This window comes from Muntiacus reevesi, chromosome 4 (assembly GCF_963930625.1).
Source record: "Muntiacus reevesi chromosome 4, mMunRee1.1, whole genome shotgun sequence".
In the NCBI taxonomy this organism is placed as follows: Eukaryota; Metazoa; Chordata; class Mammalia; order Artiodactyla; family Cervidae; genus Muntiacus; species Muntiacus reevesi.
The window spans coordinates 46112880-46129336 of NC_089252.1; the positions used below are offsets into that span (position 1 = coordinate 46112880).

A 16457-nucleotide genomic window follows, 5' to 3' on the forward strand; every position below is an offset into this window, starting at 1 on the left:
CTCACTGGTTATGGGAGATTCCTCGTTCCCTTCTAGAGCCCACCCCACCCTCCTCCTCTTCACGCCTGGGCTCCCAACAGGGACGCTGGGGGATGCCAGCGATGCCTTTAAAACCCTGGCTCTAAGTCACACTTGTTTTCAGGAACTTACCTTTCCCTTTAGCCCCTCACCTCTCTCCTGCAGTTGTGGACTCCTTCATATGCAAAGATGACTGAGCCCCAGATCTTGCCCATCAGGAACTGATCAGAAATCCATCCAGTTCAGAGTCTTGAATCCATCCATCTACTCACTCACAGGGGTCATTAAGGTAGCCCAAACAGTAAAGCATCTGCCTACCATGCGGGAGACCCAGGTTCAATCCCTGGGTCGGGAAGATCCCCTGGAGAAGGAAATGGCACCCCATTCCAGTATTCTTGCCTGGAAAATCCCATGGATGGAGGAGCCTGGTGGGCTACCAGTCCATGGAGTTGCAAAGAGGTGGACCATGACTGAGCGACTTCACTTCACTCACTTGGGAAGTTCAGTCAGTCCTCATTACTCGTGGATTCTATATTTGCAGATTTGCCTCCTTGTTAAAAGTTCCTCAATTGTGGTTAAGTCAATACAGTGCTTTCACAGTCATTAATGGACATGCCCAGAGCCCAGAGCGGTAAAACACTCAAGTCACCTAGACCCGCACGTTCCCAGCTGAGGTTGAACCCGGAGACCTCTGCCTTCTTGCTCCAGCTCTCACGCTGTAAACAAGTCTTTTCTGGGATCTACTTAGGGCTCTGTTTTTCACGTTGATGTGCTTTTTGTTGGTGAATTTGCTATTTAAAATGGTGCCCAAGCATAGCGCTGCAGTGCTGTCTAATGTCTCAGATGCCAGGAGGCTGTTATGTGCCTTTTGGAGAAAGTACATACATTGGATGAGCTTCCTTCTGGCCAGACCTATAGCGCTGTTGGCGGTGAGCTCAATGTTAGCGAATCAACAATATATAGTAAATAAGATGTCTTTAAACCAAAACATACATAAAGTGGGGCTATGTTGGGAAAAAACATTGTGACCGGAGGCTCGCAGGAACCTAATCTTGTCTTTCTCCTGGGAGCAGTGTTTCAGTAGTTGGCTAGTTTGGTGTGTGCAGTTTAGTTCCATAGTTATATAGAGCGTTAACTACTGTGAGTGATGAAAATGGACTGTGCTAGCCCTTAAAAACAGTGGGAGAGGAACTTCCCTGATGGTCTAGTGGTTAAGACTTCGCTTTTCAGTGCAGGGGACATGGGTTCAATCCCCAGTTGGTGAGCTAGGATGCCACCTGCCTTGTGTCCAGGAAACCAAAAACAGAAGCAATGCTGTCACAGATTCAATAGACTGTTAAAATGGTCCACATCAAAAAAAAGCATGGAGAGATGTTAAAGGACTGTGTTGTGAATGATGGGGTTTTAGGCTGAGTAGTTTATCCCATCTGTGGGGTGGTAGCAGAGATGGGGGGAGGGCAGAGAGCGGGAGCCACTTCCCTCCATGGCTGTTACCCGGCTTGGGTCTCGCTGAGTGGCCACTGCTTCATTTGCCCATCCTGGGCCGCCACTGTCCCCCAAGCCCTCCAGACGGCTGAACCCTGAAGTGACCATCATTGTCATCCTGTCATCAGGAGCCTAGGGGACAGCGAGACGGATTACACTGCCGTTGCCCGCAGTTTGTCTTTATATCGCAGCGAGGAAATTGCCCTCATTAAGTCCCTGCTAAAGATAGATAAGAAAATGGGACAGGCAAACCCCCACCTGGCAGGCAGCCCTGTCAGATTCTAAGCAAAATGAGTCAGATAGGAATTATTTTTAGGCTCCTTCTCCTCCTCCCCCACGCCCACCCCCAAGCTCTCTTGGAAAGAAGAGCAGCTCATTTCATGAAGCCAGATGTCCAGGTCTGTGTTTGATTGACACGGGGGCCTGGTTTACACTGAGAGAAGACCCGGGCCTTTGTATAGACTACGATGGCCAGATGATCATCCTTTGGATGATGCTGGTCTCTCCCAGCTCTCCTGGCACAATAGGCTGCCGAGAGGGCCCCGAGGGCTGGCTCACGACTCGCCCTTTCCTGTCCCTCTTTCCTGGCGCGTGCTCTGTGCTCAGAACCTGCCCTCAGCATCACACTTTGCAGGAAAATAAGCCAGTCCTTGGGGTCCTTCTCCCCGGGAAGGACCAGTAAGTCCCTGGGCCCGACCCTTGTCTGTGCATGGCCGTCTCGTGCATTTTGGCAGAGCTCCTGGTGCCAGGCCTGCTGCCCTCCCGTCTGGGCCCACTGCTGGGGAGCTGAGCACTGCTCCTTCGTGTTCGATCTGTGCTCCTTTTTCCAGCTATTAGGATTCATCAGACCCCTTAAACCCTAGAGGACAAAAAAGGGAGACCTGAGGGCAAGGAGGCTGATGAAGAGGAGGCAAGGGCATGTGCCTAAAGGCTTAGAGAGCAGAAGGGCTGCTGACAAGGACAGTGGCCATCTAGAGATAAATGCCCAGAACAGAGCGTAAAATGGACACCAGGAACCAGCCACCTGAGTTGGTTTAATTATAGCTCCTTAGAGGTCTCGGTTTCCCGTTTTTTGAAATGCTGGACATTTGGGGTTGACTCACAAATGTTAACCCCAACCCTCTCTCCCTTGCTAACATGGAGGGACACAGGCAACTCCTTCCGCCCCAAGTGCCTGGGCGTCTGGCACCAAGTCTGCATAGCCTTCACGTGGGGCAGCTGGCATGGTGGATATGAAGGCCTTGGTCAAGCTCACTTGGCTTCTAGATCAGTTCATCCCTCGCCAGCCAGGGGATCTGAGGCGATAGGGACCCTCGCCAAGCTCATTCTTCTTCTTGCCCCCAAAGACACTGACTGTAGCCTGCAAGAATGCCGTCAGATGAGGTGTGATGGGGGGTACACGAGAGACCCCAGCCCCGTGCTGGCTCCAAGTACCGAGGCATGAGTCCCCCCTTTCCTGGCATTTGCTCCTGGGACCCCTCCATCCTGGGCCATGTGCAGGGAAGGAAGGAAGATCAAGCCAGCAGTTGTGGAGTCTGGGTTTTCATCTTTGTGCGGCCCAAGGCGCTTCTCTTACACTTTGGGAGCTAAAACTTTCAAATGTATTGGGGAGAGTCCAGGGTTAACGATGACAAAGAATGCTTCCAGGAGCATTCCATTCCTTCGCTGTGGGTGGAAAGACAGAGACACTCTAGAGGCCTTTTGGGGCTTTCAGTGCAAATAACCCGCTCCCCTTTTATCTTTAACCCAGCGCATTCACCCCGTCCAGAAAGTTCCAGAAATCCGGGCCATGTCTGGTGCTCCTGTGTACATTTTTGGGGACCACATGTGGTCTAGGTCTGTACACTGGGCACCCAGCCATACCTGGTTGAGCCTCCACAGTCCCAGCATTCCGGCTGCCCGAGATGGAATGCCGCCTGGGACCACCTTACCCCTAAGGTAGGGTGTGTAGCCTGCTGGTTCAGGCAAGCCTGGCCCACCCCGAGTCCTGCCCAGGAGTCGCTCAGCGATTTAACGGGCACGGTGTTCGGGACATGCTGAACCCTTTGCAAATATCTGCTTGCGTAGTCTTCCCAACAACCCTAGGAAGGAGATAACTTTTTATTTCCATTTTATAGATGAGGAAAGTAACTTGCACAGAGAAAGGGAATAACTCCCCCAAAGAGAGAGCGGGGAGTCTACGGCCATACCACCCTGAACGCGCCCGATCTCGTCTGATCTCGGAAGCTAAGCAGGGTCGGGCCTGGTTAGTACTTGGATGGGAGACAGCGGGGAGTTGCTGAGCCAGGCTGCAAACTCAAGCATCCTGGCTCAGAGGCTGGACCCCTAACCAGTTATCTGCTGGAGAATTCTCTCCCCTGGATCCCTCACCACCTCCAACATCCACCCCCTAACTAAGCCCCTCATTAACTCTGTGTCAGGGCTATAAAGGCAGCTTGGGGACCACTGTTTTCAAAAGGGCTGAGGGATGGGGGGCTCGAGCATCATTTAAAGAAGTGAACAAATGGTGAGATTTCAGCCAAGACCCACCAGGCAAGGTTGCCCACCCTCTGCCCTCTGCACCCTCCCCCAGGTTAGTCATGCCTGTAGCTCCCTCCCCTGGTCCAGATGATTCATACGTGGACCGATTTAGGAAGTTCCTGTTATAGCCCAGAGATGTCCCAGGTTTCAGGGACCCCACCTGCTGAGAGGCTGGAGGAAGGGTGCTGTGAGTTCCAGAACAGTGAGCAATCCTCAGGGGAGGGCAGTCTGGGGTGGGGAGAGAGCTTCCTCTGGCCACCAGCTCCCCCACACACAATCCCAGGAGGCCAGGCCAGGCCAAGACGGTGCCCTTCACTCCCCAAGGCTCCCAGCAGGGACAGGAGCACAGGTTTTAAAAATACCAAGGAGCCTTCCTGCCTGGGTCAGCATTTACCCTGAGCTCCAAGAGTTATTTCTGAGTCTTCCCAGTAATTTAATTTTAGCCATTTATTCCAATGCGTGTTTTTGGGGGAAGCCAAGGTGGCCTCTATTATGGTTTGGAGTATTTTTGGGAGGTCCTGGTTTCCAGAAGTGATGCAGGGGTTCAATTAGGCAAGGCATCAGCGAACAGAGTTAAAATAACTCCAGAAGACAGGCCCGCGTGTCCCCGGAGGTGATGCTGTGCTGAGCTCCCCCGGCAGGGGGGAGATTAAGACCAAGGTGTCCCCGGCATGCCCAGTCGTCATCACTGAGATGCTAGCTTGTGTCATTGTCGCCCGCTCTCCCAGCGCCTGCAGGCATCTCGGTGCCCTTCAGATGCAGAACTGATGGAGCTGCCAGTTCTTTCTAACTTGGCCTGGACACGCAGCCCAGGCACCAGGAGCCGACAAGCCCACATCCGTGGCGAGTTCTGCAGCTCCAGCTTGTAGGTGTATAGGTGTACTCACCAGTGCCTTATGGGGAGCTGAAAACTTTGCGTCACTAGCACGCTGACACTGCAAGGTTTGCAGAGGAATTATTCTAGGGGGATTATTGAACCGCGGTCAAGCAGACCTTCAGTTCCCCACCCCACCAGCACCAGCTGTAGCTGACCACCCCTACCTCAATTGCCCCTTCCCCCCAAGACAGGACTGGCCCGCCTCCCACCACCCCTTTCTTGCCTCCTCCTAGAGAGCCTTCCCCACTCACTGCATTTCCCGACCTCAGTCTGTTCTCTGTTCCCCGAAGCTTCTCCAGTCTGCCCCCAGCGGCTCCCTTCACTTGGGCCCTTCCTCACCTGCCTCGCTGGCCCCTTTGCACGTGGCACCCACTTGTCACTATTCAAGCTCTTTTTCATCCTGTCTTGATCCTCTTCCCTGACCTTCCCCATGAGCTGTTGGCATGCGTCAGGCCCCGGCCGGCATGGACTGAAAGATCTCTCCCTGCCACACCCGAGGTCCCTCACCCACCTGGCGCGCAGGTGCAGCAGCTGAGGGACTCAGGGATGGGGGGGGCACGGTGGGGAGTGTGCAGGACTCTCACTGGTGGGCGGGAGGCCAAGCCCATCTCCTGAGTCACCTCTCCAAGGGACCGCCTGAGCCAGCTTTATCCATCGCTCACCCCTCCCTCGGGATTATGCTGCCCTTCACTTGTCTTCAGACGCCTCTTTTCAGCTTAAGGGGAGGATTCTGTGGACAAAGGATCCCATTTTACGCTTTCTGTTTGTTGAGGTCGACACTGAACTTGGAAAAGACGTGTGTCGACCCAAGGATGAGAAATAGTTTTAGGAAGAAGGGGAAAAAAAACCTCTATGGGGCTGTGTGCATGTTTGGCCCGGCATCCTGAGCGGCCGCAGCAGACGGGCTCCTTGCGTCAGAGAGCAGATGGTCACCCTGAGCAGGAAACCTGGTGCCTCTGAACCGCGGGCCACAGCCGTGGCTCAGACAGGCTGGGCGGGCAGAGGGCAGAGGGCAGGCTTCTGACTTTGCCCTGATGATCCGGAAGGTTGGCACGCACTCGGTCAGGAGTATGGGGTGGGGGAGGTAATCATTAGGACCTCTCTAAGTGGGACCCAGGAGGACCAGCTCCCTCCCGAGGAGCCATCCAACTCACCATCCAGTTTCTGTCTCGGGCACCCTTTGCTGGCCAAAGTTGTAGGTCTGTATTTTTACTGTGGTGCTTATTACTCTGCACGCCGTTGGGGAAAACCCTGTCTCCCCTCGCCCACCTCCTACTACTCTCCAGCCGCTCCTCGTGTACCCGTAGGTACCACTCTTGCATTTCATCTTATGAGTGGGAGCATCAGGAATCAGTCCAGCCTTAGCCCAGGGCACATCACTTTGCATTTTCACGAGAGCCTTCAGTGATGACCCAGAGTTGAGAGTGACCTCGTGCTGAGAGCTTGAGAGACACTGACAATCCGGTAGAGGCTGAAGGTAGGCAGGGAGGATACGTGCGTGCGTGCACGTGTGCTGAGTTGCTTCTGTCGTGTCTGACTCTTTGTGACCCTGTGGACTAGAGCCTGCCAGGCTCCTCTGCCCATGGGATTCTCCAGGCAAGAATACTGGAGTGGGTTGCCATTGCTTTCTTCAGGAGATCTTTCCAACGCAGGGATCAAACCTGGGTCTCCTGCATTAACAGGTACATTCTTTACCATCTGAGCAACCAGGGAAGCCCCCGGGGAGGGTGCATGGGTTGTTATTTATTGAGGATGGGAATTTTAGCTCCTAGAAGCCTGAAACGATGCCACTTAAAGCAAACGTCCTTTTTGCCTCGATGTTCTTTTTCTGGAAGTCACATAACTGAGCCACTGTAGAACCCAGGTCCCAGACAAGTGTGTCGGTGGCCCCTGGGGTGTGCTGACTTGTCTAGACTTGGTTCGGGCCTCGTTGCTAGACGTGGAGCCTCCAGGGCATGACTTGACCTGAGGTTTGTGTCTCTTCTAAAGAATAGTATCATGCTCTGAACGCCGGTAAAATATCAAGGACTTCTCAGACGTGAGGGCTTACTGCCTGTATGTGGAATACACACATCTGTGTTTATAGCTGTGTATGTGTGACTGCTTCAGGGACCTCTGCCAGTTACCATTTCCAGTGATTGTTTGCTGGAAATGGAGCTCGGCCTGCATGTTTGTGTTGGTTATCCATTGCTGCATAACAAATTATTCCAAAGCTTAGAACTTCGAACAGCAAATATTTATTATCTCACACAGTTTCCAAGGGTCAGAACCCAGGCCATTTAACTGGGTGCTCCTGGCGCAGGATCTCTCTTGAGACGGCGGTCAAGCTGTTGGCAGGGACTGTGATCATCTGAAGACTTGGTTCAGATGGGACTGGAAGATCCACTTCCAAGCTCGCTGACGTGGCTGTTGGCAGGCCTTAGTTCCTCACTGGCTGTTGGCCGGAGGCTTCATTTCCTTGCAATGTGGGCCTCTCTGTGGGGTGCTCATGACAGAATGAGCCGGGGCGGGGGGGGGGGGGGGGGGGAGGTTGGACAGAGAGGCTGTCCTGTCTTTTGTACCCTAATCTCAGAAGAGACATACCATCCCTTCTGCTATTCTGCTGGTCCCATAGACTAACCCTTGTACGGGGTCAGAATGCCACCAGGTGGGGACCACGGGGGGCCATCTTTACCTGATTCTAGTTTTCCTGTGGCATTGTTTTTTTTTTTTTCCTCCTGTTTTAAATGACCTAGTGAAATGCACAGATAGTTTTGAATGAGTTGAGGTTTTTTGTTTTCTCTTTTCTGGTTCAGCCTCAAGCCTTTCCAAGAACGCCTTCCTTCTCCTGTCCTCCGCTCTACGCCCCCCTGCCCACGGCTCCGCTCTCCAGTGGAGCATGTGTTGGCAAGTTTCCTTCCTGGGGAAAGTTGTTCTTGTTGGCCATGCCATGCGGCATGTGGGATCTTAGTTTCCTGGCCGGGATTCGAACCCCTGCATTGGAAGCGTGGAGCCTTAACCACTGGACTGCCAGGAAAGCCCCTGAGGAAGGCTTTAAACCAGAGGATGACTTTATCTGAGCTTTGGGACCTGCCTGTCGTGCAGGGGTAGAGCAGGTAGTTCCAGGAAAAGGGAACTTTCCAAGATACACTCACACACACACCCCTTCTCTCTCCCTCACTCTCATGCATACACTTATTTTCCCCTAAACTCTTTAATATCAACGATTATAAAAGATTGGGCTTTAATTGGAAGCATACTGAAATACTTGAGTCTGTCTGTTTCCAAGGGTCAGGAACCCAGGGGGCAGTTTAACTGGGTGCTTCTGGCTCAGATCTCTCTTGAGATTGCTCTCAGGCTGTTGGCAGGGATTCACTCTGACAGGGAAGGCTTCCTTGGATAGTAAAGAAAAGAGTACGAATATTAACAACGCAAATGAAGGTATCTTACCACAGCCTTTCTCATAGCATCTCTGCAGCAGGCTTGGGGGGTAGATAAGACAAATGCCCCCCAATATAAGAGCAATGTAGGTGAGACTCAAGAGAGGCCATGTGATTTGCTCAAGACTTTGCAGAACTGAAGCTGGTTCCAGACATCAGAATGTCCAGACTCTCTGCCTTGGGGTTTGGGGACGCTGGCCGTAAGTCGGGGGACACGTGTTCCTTTTTCACCCACTCTAGGATAAATGGTGATCTGGAGAGAGAAAAGCATTTAGGCTTCAGGGCCATGTGGTCTCTGTCATAGCTGCTCCACCCTGATTCCACATTGTGGGGCAGAAGCAGCCACTGAACGAGACGGACTGTGCTTCAACAAAACTCTATCCACAAAAGCAGGTGGGGGCTGGACTCAGCCCAGAGGCCATGGTTTTCGCATCCCTGATCTAGACGATCACAGGAACTCCAAGGAGAAGGGAATGGTTGCCTGCACCGTACCCCGAGGAGACCGAGGTGGAGCGGGTGACGTCACCTCCCTGCCTGTGCTCTCATGGGACGCTTGGGGCAGATCCAGGCTGTACGACCGACCGCAGTCTATGTCCCCTTTCCCTCCGTCCCGCCTGGGATGGCGTGTTTACCCAGGGTCACCCCGGGACGGAGGTAACAGGAAAACCAGAGGAGAGGCCCTGGGGGGGGGGGGTGGCAGGGAGCACCAGGCTGTCCTTCCCCCCCTCTCCCCAACGTACTCTGGTTCTTGACAGTACCACACTTCTCAGGGAAGCGGGTCTTAGGATGGTGGGCTGCTGGCTGGGTGCTTGAGCTCCAGTCGGCTAAGCCTCAGAGGCCGTGTTGGACAGAAGTCCCTGGGGATGTATTTTGATGTAGAGGTTGCAGAAGGCCTTGGTGAAGGCTTCTGTGGGAGACCTCGGGGTTCGAGGTACCTGGAAGTAGCCACTGATGTCTAAGGAGCAGAACTTGGAAGGCTGTAGGAAGAATGGTGTCCCCTGCCTCCCTGAAGCCATCAAGGCAGGACTGGAGAAGGCAGAAGGTGGAAGGGAAAACGGGCCAGCAGGACAGGGCCAAGACAGGACAGGCTTTGCCTCGGAGACAGGGCTGGAGAGTCCAGACCGTGGGCTGCGTTGGGCTCTGCCCGCCACGGGGCAGCCATCCCCTGGAGCTGACACCGCAGCCCCGAACACCTTCAACCTCAGAGTCTCTTGTTCTTGGTGAGCAGTTTTTGAGCAGCCCCTCTGGAAACAAGGCTTCCCATTTACCCGCTCAGGATCCTCAGATCACAGCCTCTCCTGCAGCCAGTGTGGCCCAGCCAGCAGAGTGTACATCAGTCTGGAGTGTAGACAAAAGGGGGTGCTGACTAATGTGAGCAGTGGTCTGGGGGCTTTATTCGCCTTGTGTCTGCAGTGGAGGTGTGGTGTGTTCTCTGGAAATATTGGATCTACTTGTTAATCATATTAATAGTCATAATATGAAATGTATGGGATTTTGAGAGGCCCTAGGACCTTGTTGTCTGAACTTGCATGAGTACCTGCCTCCTTTGGGCTGCCCTGGTAGCTCAGCTGGTAAAGAATCCACCTGCAATGCGGGAGACCCTGGTTTCATTCCTGGGTTGGGCAGATCCCCTGGAGAAGGGATAGGCTACCCACTCCAGTATTCATGGGCTTCCCTTGTGGCTCAGCTGGTAAAGAATCCACCTGCAATGCAGGAGACCCTGGTTTCATTCCTGGGTTGGGCAGATCCCCTGGAGAAGGGATAGGCTACCCACTCCAGTATTCATGGGCTTCCCTTGTGGCTCAGCTGGTAAAGAATCCGCCTGCCATGTGGGAGACCTGGTCTCATTCCTGGGTCTAGCAGATCCCCTGGAGAAGGGAAAGGCTACCCACTTCAGTGTTCTGGCCTGGAGAATTCCATGGACAAAGGAGCCTGGCAGGCTACAATCCATGGGGTCACACAGAGTTGGACACAACTGAACGACTTTCACTTTTCACTTTTCGATTGGATTTAAAATTTTTGTTCCCTGTGATCGCTTCCAAATCGTAGCTACCCTGGGAGAGGCACTATCTTGATTCTCCTGGACGCTGTCCTGGGACTGACTTGTCAGGTTTGTGAGTTACAGACAGGGAGGGGGGCAGAGAGGATGGCATGGGGTGGGGGTGGGGGGAGTGGACTTGAAGGCCCAGCTGGTCACCTGATGATTGTGTCTCAGCCCTGCCTGCCTCCCTGGGGGAGTCGTGGGCTCCTATTTCCATTAAATCTTTAAAACCCCGTCCTGAGCCTGAGGAGTTGAAGCGGGACTAGCTGGGCTCTTTGCCACCCCTGCTCTCCTGGGGAACCTCCCTCCCCCGCTGAGTGCTGGATCAGGAGAGGGGCTCTCTGGGGACTGACTGCCGTGCCCAAGCCCCAGGGAGCATCCCGCAATCAGGAGGACACAGATGGCCTGGCGGGGGCTCTGGTCCCCATCAGCCCCGCTGCCAGGGCGGGGGTGTACCAGCTCCCATGGAGTGCTTCTGGGGGAGTGTTTAGACCCAGAATGTCGTGGGGATCTGCTCTGACCTGTCCCACCATAGAGCAGCGGGGGTGTTGAGAGGGGAGAAATTTCCCTGTCTGCCGAAGGATTTTCATTCTGAAAGAGCATCATTGTGAAAGAAGATGGCTTGCCCCCATCTCCTTCGGGCCATGCCTGAGGGGACCCCCCTCCCCGCACCAGCCCTGCTTGGCTTCCATCAGGCTTTCCAGCCCACCTTGGAGTGCTCACCCTAACCCCCTCTTCCCACCACCTGTCTCCCGGAAATCCCACCAAACCCATCTTTCTCCAAGTCTCTCAGAACTGGGTCTCAGAGGGAAGCTCTTCCACGGTAAAGGCCCACCTTTCCATCCTAAGAGTCCTCCGGGCGTCTTAATTCTGATGAATGTGGTAGCAGTTTGGGGTCCAGTGAAACGCTGTTTGTAGACAGAGCTGGCCATCTCCCCCGAGGCAGGGTTAATGCTGGACAAGGCCATGAGAAATGCTGGATTCTTCAGACTCCTCTGAGCCCTTCTGTGAGCTGGGGCTCAGACCCAAGATGGGAACCCCCAGTAGGGGGAGGGCCCAGGCCCAAGCCTCACCCCTCCCTTGGGGGCCAGGAATGGGGGGACCTCAAAGCTTCCCCTTCCTGCAGCGCCTGCCCACCAAAAATAGGTCAGGACTGCCCCCCCCCGACCCCATCCCCAAGCATTGCTGTGGTCAGAGAGATGATGTCAGGTTAGCTATATTAAAATCGCCCCCATCTCAGGATTCCTTGGGATTTGTTTGCATCCTGTTTATCACCTGGCAGCCTTCTGGGGTGAGAGGGCCTTTTCCCTTCAGAGGCTAAAGCCCGGTGTCATGCTGGCCTCTTCTGTCTCATGGTCCTCCTCGTGGCAGGAGCCACCAGCCCGGTGCAGATAGGGGAGTGAGGTGGACACCGGGCTTTGGTCAGGGAGGGAGGGTCTCCTGAGGGCTTCTCGAAGGTCTCTGTCTGTGCCAAGCCTTCCAAGAGCTCGTAGTCTAGTTGGAGAGAGAAGGTTACTGAACTGTTCACACTGGATAACATTGTTGTGTATATGTGTCTATGTGTGTGTTAAATGTTTTGTACATGTATATACATCTTTCTGGGCTTCCTGGGTGGCTCAGTGGGTAAAGAATCTGCCTGCCAATGTAGGAGACCTGGGTTTGATTCCTGGGTCGGGAAGATCCCCTGGAGGAGAACATAGCAACCCACTCCAGTGTTCTTGCCTGGAGAAGCCCATGGACAGAGGAGCCTGGCACAGACAGGCTGCAGTCACAAAGAGTTGGACACGACTGAATGCACATGTATGTTCCCATGTGTGTATATGCATGTGTGTGGTTTGTGTGTGTAATAATACAATGCCAGACCACAGGCCCTGGGACTTCAGAGAAAAGAAAGATTTCTGGGGTTTAGAGTAACCAGGAAGCCTTCCTGGAGGAGGCGGAGGGTGGTCTGTGTCCTCCCAAACAGAGGGCAGGGGCTGCGCCTTCCTGATAAGTTTCCAAGCAGAGGCCGAGGTTCCCAGGAGGTGTCAGGGACGACGCACAGGCGCACCTGGCTGCAGAGGAGACCTCCAGGAAACTGGGGAGAGAGGTGTGTGAGGAGGACCCTCTGTGGAGGCGTGAGAAGCTGGGACCCAGCGCACAAGCTCCCGACACATCTCTCAATACCTTATATGCCGACGTCCGGGATGGGAGAGGGCGTCCCTGGAGGAGCTGCCGCGCCGAGGCTCAGGGTGGGGAGGCCCCTCACTTGTGGAGGGTGGAGAGGGGAGGAAAGTGCATGTTGGAGAGAAGGAGATGAGCTGGGAAGCTGGAGTGAAGCTGAGGTGTGAGGGCAAGGTCCCTGAACAGAATCTGTATCTCCAAGGCAGCCTCGGACTTTCATTTTGAGTCCAGAGCCGACTTCTCATCCTTTTAGGCTGGAGTCTGTGGAACGCTTGTGGGTGATGGGGTTGCCCACATCAGGACAGGTGGTGATCAGAATTTACAACATCCTCCACCCTAGGGGCATGAAGGCCGGGGACAAGGCATCCTTTGCACCTGCTGTCATTTCTGCGCTTGGGCTCGAGGACCAGGCAGAGACAGGAAACTCCCCGACCACCTTGGGGAGGGGAGGATGGATGGCTCTCAGGGAAGGGCTGGGCTGGTCTTGATTCCACTTTTCCAGAGAAGCGGAGGAGTCGGACAGGGCCCGCCCCGGTGGTCTGGTGGCTGGGATGGCCTCATTCCTGGGAAGGGTTTCCACGAAGCCTTTTCCCCAGCGTCTCCGTAGCAGCAACTGTTCCTTCCTGGCGTGTTGGTGAAAACCCGCAATTACCGAGCTGCCCCTGGGTGGGAGTGTTCAGACCTCCTCTTCTTTCTTCCAAGATACCCTGAGTCAGGCCCCTGTCAGTGCAGAAAGCGGAGTCCTCCCCCACGTGTCTTCCCGCGCAGCCCCGCGGGGGCTGTGGGCAATGAGCTGGATGATGATGTATCGCACGTCTGGGATTAGAAAGGTGTGGGGCAGGGGGTGGTGGAGGGGTTGGGTGGGCGCCTGTGCCTCCCCCGTCTCTGAAGCCACTCATCTGCCTGCTCTGGGCCTGCTCAGGGCTTGACTCAGACGATCCCACAAGGTCCTCGGAGTCTGGGCCCTCATCTGCCTCCAGCTGCACCAAACGGAAGTCCGAGCTGCGGACGGAAGCTTGGCGGAGGACTTGGGGCTGGAATACGTGATGCGTGGTTTAGTGGAACGCTCCACCCAGGCTGCTCTTGGGGATGGCCCAGAGTTTTGCTCTTTCTTGTTCTTCCAGTGATTTTTTTTTTCTTCTTGGCATATTTATTTCCTGGCCTCTTGCCTTTACTTGTGTGAGTTGTGTTTGAGGGTTTGGGGAAAGAAGGAAAAACATATAGAATGGGCAGCTCCAGGTTTGAAATTTTCTGCATGGAAGAGAGAATGAAAGCAGTAGGAAAGTTCATGCACTGGGAGCTCTCCGACCTGTTCCATCTTGGCCAGCTGAGCCCTGCTTCCCCCCACCAACACCCGCCTCCCAGGCTCTCTAGGAGGCCCTCCTGGGGAAAGTGATCTTGGTCCAGGCGGGGGTGGCAGTCATACGGAAGTCTCCTGTTGGGACAGGCCAGCCTCCAGGCTCAGCCTCCTTATCCCCGAGGGAGCGGTCAGCCCTCTGCCATCCTGACCAGTTGCCTGGTCACCTGCTGCTCCGCCCTGCTGATGTCTGTGAACTACTTAGAGCTGTATCCGCTTCCCTGGTTGCTCCCTGCTGGCCTCCTGTTTGCCTGTGCATACCCACCTCCTGCTCACAGCCCCGTCTCTAGGACCACCAAGCGGCTCCACGTCTCCCATGGTGCTTTGCCTCTGCAGAGAAGCCGGTGATGGGCACTGAGGCTGTTGCATAATGAAACAGTTTTATCATCTTCTCCTAAGAAGGAGTTGTTTGCTTGCATGGTTTGCCAGGAACAAGTTTGGCTCAGCCTCCTTTACCTGGTCCTCGTAGCAACCTGTAAAGCCCATGCTGCTGCTGCTGCTGCTAAGTTGCTTCAGTCGTGTCCGACCCTGTGTGACCCCATAGACGGCAGCCCACCAGGCTCCCCCGTCCCTGGGATTCTCCAGGCAAGAACACTGGAGTGGGTTGCCATTTCCTTCGCCAATGCGTGAAAGTGAAAAGTGAGAGTGAAGTCCCTCAGTCATGTCCGATTCTTAGCGACCCCATGGACTACAACCTACCAGGCTCCTCCATCCATGGGATTCTCCAGGCAAGAGTATTGGAGTGGGGTGCCATTGCTTTGGAGAGCCTCTTATCCAGGGTCCTCACCTTGCAGGAAGAGGGGGACTTCCTCAGGTCAAGCACTTGACTCGGGCAGAGCTGAACTGTAAGTTCAGTCTCCAACTCCCGCCTTCATGCTTCTAGCATTTGGAAGTCCCTGCCCTGCCTGTCACCAAGAACCAGGGAGTTCTAGAAGTTCAGAACAGGAGGAAAACCCAAAATAACTCATCCTCATAAGCTGCTGCGCATGGAATTCTAAGGAGTATTTGCCCCTTATCCAGAGTAGTGGTGCTAGCTAGAAAGCAGAATTGAGCTACCTTGGTACAGATGATTTTTAAAGTAAATAAGTAAAAATAGTAAAAAGAAAAAAAAAGCCCTAAAAGTGAAAAGCAGAGAGAAATAGATGATTTTAAATAATATTAATTGAAAAAAGCAAAGTGAAAAAGGTATATGTAGTCTGTTACTTTTCTCCCTGGAAGGCAGATGTAAATGTATATTCACACTTACGTATATTAAGGAAAATGAATGGATGGATAAACCATAGAATCAATGTGTGCATGTGTGTGTGCCAAGTTGCAAAAAAAGAAAAGCAAATACAAAATTTACATATTAAAACACACATATGCATACATGTGGGAAAAAAGATAACAAAAATAAGTCCATATCCGTAATCAGAAAATAAAACTAGATTAAAATCACCTATTAAAAAGCATTCTCAGATTAGGTAGAAAGAGAAAAAATCCCAGCAACTTTTGTTATGTGTGCTGTGCTAAGTCGCTTCATTAGTGTCCGGCTCTGTGTGACCCCATGGACTGTGACCCCATGGACTGTAACCCCACAGGCTCCTCTGTCCATGGGGATTCTCCAGGCAAGAATACTGGAGTGGGCTGCCATGCGCTTCTCCAGGGGATCTTCCCGACCCAGGGTCTCTTATGTCTCCTGCATTGGCAGGTGGGTTCTTTACTGCTAGCACCACCCGGGAAGCCCCATTTCACATAGAGTAAGGACCAAAATCCCTTCCGTGGTCTACAAGGCCCCAGGTGATCTGGTTCTTATCACCTCTGACCTCATCATCCACCACCACCACCACCCCACCCCCAGTCTCTGCACTCCAGCTGCACTGGCCTTCGCAGGGGCCTTAAGCACACCATTGAGCTCCTACCACAGGGCCTTTGCACTTGCTGTCCCCTCTACCTGGACTGCTCTGCCTGTGTTCGAGTATTTGCTCGGCTCCTTCCTCAGGTATTTGCACCATCAAAGTGGGATCAGTCCTAACAGTTCTTTCTAAAAATACAAACACTCACAGGTGAGGGACAGTAAGAAGTACAAACTACCAGCTATATAGTAAGTCACAGGGATGCAATGTACAGCCATAGGGAGTATCATCAATAATATTGGAATAACTTTGTGTGTTGACAGATATAACTAGACTTATCAAGGTGATCATTTCGTAATGTATATCAAGTCACTATGTTGTATACCTGAAATTAATATAATGTAAGTCAATTACTATTGTTGTTCAATTGCTCAGTCATACTCAACTCTTTGCGACCCCATGACCTGCAGCACGCCAGGCTTCCCTGCCCTTCCCTATCTTCCAGAGTTTGCTCCAACTCACGTCCATTGGGTCAGTGATGCCATCCCACCATCTCATCCTCTGTCACCCCCTTCTCCTCTTGCCCTCAATCTTTCCTAGCATCAGGGTTATTTTCCAGTGAGTCGGCTCTTTGCATCCAGTGACCGAAGGATTGGAGCTTCAGCTTCAGCGTCAGTCCTTCCAATGAATATCCAGGGTTGATTTCCTTTGGGACTGACTGGTTTGATGTCCTTGCTATCCA

General features: G+C 53.4%; 1 protein-coding gene and 1 pseudogene across 1 annotated transcript in view; both read left to right on the forward strand.

Moving 5' to 3' along the window:
- CTIF (cap binding complex dependent translation initiation factor) overlaps positions 1-16457 on the forward strand; it is a 314018-nt gene that overhangs the window by 175697 nt on the left and 121864 nt on the right.
- On the forward strand, positions 3679-3800 carry LOC136167944 (5S ribosomal RNA; annotated as a pseudogene).